The sequence below is a fragment of the Scaptodrosophila lebanonensis genome, unplaced genomic scaffold (genome assembly GCF_003285725.1).
Source record: "Scaptodrosophila lebanonensis strain 11010-0011.00,11010-0021.00 unplaced genomic scaffold, SlebRS2 tig00001418-arrow-arrow-pilon, whole genome shotgun sequence".
Classification (NCBI taxonomy): domain Eukaryota; kingdom Metazoa; phylum Arthropoda; class Insecta; order Diptera; family Drosophilidae; genus Scaptodrosophila; species Scaptodrosophila lebanonensis.
Window position 1 is genome coordinate 1,181,329 of NW_022060744.1, and position 6,000 is coordinate 1,187,328.

The following is a 6,000-nucleotide window of genomic DNA, read 5'->3' on the forward strand; positions in this document are numbered from 1 at the left end:
AGTTTGAAATGCTTTCAAATTGTTCAAATCATATGTTTAGGGGTTGAGAGTTTTTTGAACATACGAGTAGGACACACAAAATATTTATGAATATTTTTCATAAAATTATTAATATACGAGTTGAACAAAAAATGATTCCTTCGCCCGTAATGGGTTGGATATACTTTCGAAATTTTAGCCTCGCGTACATTTTCAAATAAATTCATTTTATTTTACAGCTCCACAGATCTGAGCACGAGGAAGGGAAGCGAATGGGGAGTGGGGTAAGTGATGCTTTTGTTTTCCACACCTTGCTTCGTGATGAGTTCTGTGATGTGTCAAAGATTTAAAGAGTCCTTAATGTGCAGCAAGGACGAATATTAAGTAAAAATCGGCTGCCGAGTGCGCATTGTGCGTTACGAAATATGCATGCACTCGTACATACATACATACATACATATATATATACGAGTATGTATGGGTGTGTGCGTTTGTTTGTGTGGGAAGCTGCGACCTTCAAGCAGGCTGCATGAGTGAGTGGGTCTGGACGGGGCGGGATGGGATGCGGTGCGGTGCGGTGCGGGGCTTGCCAGAGGCGTCTCGCTTGTTTGTGGTTCAATTATGCCAAAAATGCGCACTGACACGTAAAAATAATGCATACTTTAAGTCGCGCTCGTGCCACAAAAGCAGCGCCAAGTTGCAGTTGACAACGTCAGGCCAACGAGGACGCTGAGGTCGACGACGAAGCTGGGGGGTGGTTGCATGGAGCATGGACCGGCGGGGACAATGGGGACGACAACGAAGTCAGTCGACCAACAACAGAGGCAGCAGCAATGCATATAACATTTTAATTTCCTGCTTATTAGGCGCACCCCGCCCTTGGCCAACAACGTCATTTCAAAGATACAGCTGTGCACATACATACGTGTGTACGTGTGTGTACGTGAGTGTGTGTGTGTGTCTCAGTGTTGCCAGTTTGGCCATTTTACCAAATTATCGCCAAATGTTCGAATACCCATTGGTTAAGAATTGCGTCTGCTGGGAATTAAAGCTTTGTTACTGTACTACGCTAGAGTGTATTTATGTACATTGCACTGGCATTCGATTAATGTGTATATATCTGTATATATGTTACCAATTCTTTGCTTATTTAGGCAAACATTTCTTTAATTTCGATTCATATAACTTTGCAACATACTTATGGCGCTGCGCAACAAATTCATGATCGATAAATACAATGTTTGGCAACAAATGTTGTCAGCATTTGTTGCTTGTTGCGAAACATTCATTTTAAAATATGTATAAGACAATGTTTCGCAACAATTTATTTGCAACAGCTTGCCAATCGCACCATGCAGCTTGCTGCGAAACATTTATTTCATAACCTAACATGTTTTTAAGCAAAAGCCATTCCATGGGCAAAAAAATTAAAATTGTGTTTAAATAATGCACGGTGCATTTAAAAAATAATTTATGCATATGATCAGTGAAAAAAATTGCTAACTATGATGCGGGTCTGTGATGTCCCGCAACAAACTCTTAAGCAACAAATACAATGCTTAGCAACAATTCAGTTGAAACATCTTGGGGCGCAACAAACCGCATCAGCATGTATGACGAAAATGTATATAAACACAAGGCAATCAGTATAACAGGCTGCGGGTGACTAGCTCTACTCAATTCAACAGCATTTATGAATTGATGAAAAATTAAAGCTATTTTTCCGTAAACTCGGCTATTTTTAGCTTCTTTACAGCGGTTTTTCTATTTTAAATACAATAACCTAGAATGTTGGTAGCACTGTTGAGAGTGTATGTATGAGCGTGTCTTTGCGTTGATGCGATTGTGTGTGTGTGTGTGAGCGTGTGTCTGTGAGTGTGTGTGTGTGCCCTATGCACCCAATGCACACACACTTTTCATTACGCTCTCTGTCCGTTGCAGAGCAGCAGGCGGTGGAAATTCAACGCCAACGCCAAACTGCAGGCAAAATTGTTGTTCGAAATAAATATAAATCACCACATGGGCGAACACACACTCTCTCCAATGTACACAGACACACACGCAGCGAGGATACAGTACTCTGGCCAGTGGTCATTCGACTGACTGCTGCTGGCTGCTGTTTGTGGTGTCCTGTCTGCCTCGGCTTGCCTTGCCGTGTAATGCCTTGCCTTGTCCGTCCAACATGTCGGACGTCGGACTGCCGGCTGGCATTGGAAATTTTGATAATTGAATTTACACGTGAATGATCACGCCTTTAAGTCTTTACTCATCCTTGTTGCGCGTCGTCCTTTTTAGCCTAGATTGCAATTGTTCGATATGTGCAGCAGCCAGCCAAATAATTACTTATGATCGCAGATTGAATGGCAAGCCATGGCAACTTAACGGTACTTGCCAGAGTTGCCACCCAAACTCTGCTAAACGACTTATGGTCGAAGCTTGCTGGAAAATTGCGTTACATTGTTTTAAGAAATAGAACAAGACTCTAATTTTGTCGACTTGACATGAATAATGAAAATGTTATACAATCAAATGGATTTATAAGTACTTTAATGGAATAGAATAATGGTTGCCGTTATGGAGGTGTGGGACTACTATTGCATAGTAATTTAATGGGAAAGTGCTATTAATGTGAACATTCCAACAAGATATATAACCCCCCCAATAGTTATACGCAGGTTGGTGCATAATAGCTTTGGGACGCTATTAAAGAGCTAACTAAATAAAGTGAGAATGATTCTTAAGAATAGCCAGGGGATAATTGTATCCGTTGTATAGTCGCCTGCGTGTATAGTGTGTAGGAATCATAGTATTGGTGTGATTAAGATAAGACATTTTTGGTTCGTTTTTAGGATATCAGTAACGTTAAGATTATTGAAAATTATAGTAAGAAGCTCTACAAAATTAAAAATTGAACAATACGAGTAAACTTTGATAGTATCTTATCCTGCGCCATTAAAACTATCACGTGACAGTGGCAGTACAGTTAATGCATTGCTTATGGAGCGAAAGTCCGCAGCTGCATAACCAGAGAGTTTTGGGGCAACAATTCCGTGAGTACATTTCGATGGCGCTTTGGTAATGGCCGCATCGCGATTATGATTACGGCTGCGAGCTGTTATATCGGATATATCCGTTTCATATCAAATTAGTGTGCCCCGAAAGTGGGACAACATTTGAAATCAAACAGGTAAAACGACACACTATTTACGAGTATATGCATGCATGTGCATGCATACACATGCATATACGAGTGTGTGTGTGTGTGTGTGTGTGTGTGTGTGTGTGTGTGTGTGTGCAGGAATAGAGGACTAGGACATATCTAGGCAATGCAACTGACGCCGCTTAGAGTGGCGCGGACTTTTCTTTGCTGCGGTCGCCGCAGGGGCTGGCAAGGGCCAGGGAAAGGAACAGCAGTTTGCCGTGCCAAATGGAAAATGGATTTCACTATTAATTTCGCTGACAGACTTTTGGCTAAAAACAACAACAGCAAGCCAACGAGTCGAGCAACGAGCCACGAGCCACGAGCAACGAAAAACGAACGACGAGTGTGGAGCGGCGACAATAAAGCTTAGAATGCGGTTTGGTTTGGTGTTGAGGTTGGGATTGGGACTGGGATTGGGGTTGTGGTTGGGTGGCAGGTTTTGGGGGATAGGGGTAGGTTGGGACAAACAACGTTGACAACATCAAAAGCAAAATCGCCGAGACGTGGTGGATGCTGACGGACACTGACAGAGGAAGTAGGGAGGCGGTGAGGAGGCAGGCACTGGTGAAGAGGTGCAGGGAAAGGGAGAAAGAAAGCGGAGAGAAAGCGTCTGCAATGCGCTGACACAGAAGCCTCAGTCCCCAACCATGTCAGATATGGCAGCTTTCGCTTTTATGGCGCCAGACAGGGGGCAGGTGGCGGGGCCGCTTTACAAGGAGTCCACCAGGAGTCCACACATTTATATAGTAAATACACTCACAGAAATTGTTGTGCAAGTTTTAAAAATATTTTTTATTACATTTAGGGCATTCAAAAATGTGTACACACAAGTATTGTTGCCTCAATTTTAAATCAAATCGGTCTAGAAGCAAAAAATGTGCCTAACTTTTCCTTAAATTTGAAAAACCGGCAAACAAACAAATTTGTCTAGTTTTCTGGTTTAGATCCGTTGAATTTATAAACAAAAAATGTCCGAAATTGTTGTCCTGTAACCCAGAGTTTTTGCTCTGAGACCAAAAATGCATTATTATGTTTTACAAATACATTCAGAACCATTTTCGTTACTACAAGTACGTTGAATTATAATTCCCTGAAACCCAGAAACTATTGCTTTATGAAAAGAGAATGACGAGGCCAAAAATATATGTATTTATCTTGCGAGTTGCCTCTAACTTCCCTTTTTGAGAGACTGTATATTCAATATTAATACCATGTTCATTTTTATACCCTGTACCCGTAGGGTAAAAAGGGTATATTAGGTTTGTGCAAAGTATGTAACATACAGAAGGAAGCATCTCCGACCCCATAAAGTATATATATTCTTGATCAGCATGACGAGAGAAATCGATCTAGACATGTCCGTCCGTCCGTCTGTCCGTCCGTCTGGATGAACGCGAGGATCTCAGAAACTATAAAAGCTAGAATAACCAAAGTTGGCATCCAGATTCTCCTAGGTCCGAGTAAGGACGAGTTTATGTTTTTTTTTTTAATTTTCCCCCCCTTCCCCCGCTACAGAAGTTCGTCAATAGCGTCCACATTTCAAATGCTACCTAAACCAAACTTTGCACACATAATTAATATAAAATTGTCTACTGTTGTATAAAATTTTATTCAATTCGGTCAATTCTAAGAAAAGTTATTAGCAAAACAAATTCTCGCCAGTACAACCCCCAAACTGCAGCAACAAGCTCACTCTTCTTCTTCCTCTTTTTGCTGCTGCTATGGGCGCATATAACTCAGTGACGGAAGTTTACCTGGGTACAGGGTATTACACTGTCGGGCTTGCTCGACTGTAGCGTTCTCTCTTGTTTGAAAATAAGAAACCTTCATCAAACCAAGTTAAAAGTACATTAAGATAAGTAGACAATTATATATAAATTATGTGTGCAAAGTTTGGTTTAGGTAGCATTTGAAATGTGGACGCTATTGACGAAATTCTGTAGCGGGGGAAGGGGGGGAAAATTCCAAAAAATAAAATAAACTCGTCCTTTCTCGGACCTAGGAGAATCTGGATGCCAACTTTGGTTATTCTAGCTTTTATAGTTTCTGAGATCCTCGCGTTCATCCAGACGGACAGACGGACAGACGGACAGACGGACGGACGGACGGACATGTCTGGATCGATTTCTCTCGTCATGCTGATTCAGAATATATATACTTTATGGGGTCGGAGATGCTTCCTTCTGCATGTTACATACTTTGCACAAACCTAATATACCCTTTTTACCCTACGGGTACAGGGTATAAAAATCGCAATTACTAGTGTCGATAGGGGCGTCGATAAGTCAACATTTCTATTCAGAGCAGAAATACAAAGAACGTACCAAAAATATTTTAAACTTAAAACTATAAACTTAATACTATTTTCTATGCATGACTAATGGGGTATGTTGCTAGTTTTAAAGAAAAACTCGTATTCGCTGAAAGGAACTGTCCTTCCCAAAAAGATCATATTTTAAGCGTTTTCGGGGCCACTTTTTTCTGAGTGTATGTGTTTTTAAAACGAGGATTTACAATATTGCGGTTGCCAGAAACGCGACCAAAAGCAACAACAAATAAAACAAACAAAAAACAAAAAACAAAAAAAAGGAGAGGAACACAAGCGCCAACTTTGTCTTTGTTATTTGGAGACCGTGGCCAGACCTGGAATTTTTACCTACTTGTATTCTCCGGGTCCTAGATGGATGAAATTATATTCTGTTGTTGTTGTGGTTGCTTCACACGATATGCAGCAACTTATGCAAATGCATAAAACATTTATTTGTTCTTGTGTGCAGCAGCAAGGAGGGACAGAAACAAAAGGAGCGAATTGTAAAAAG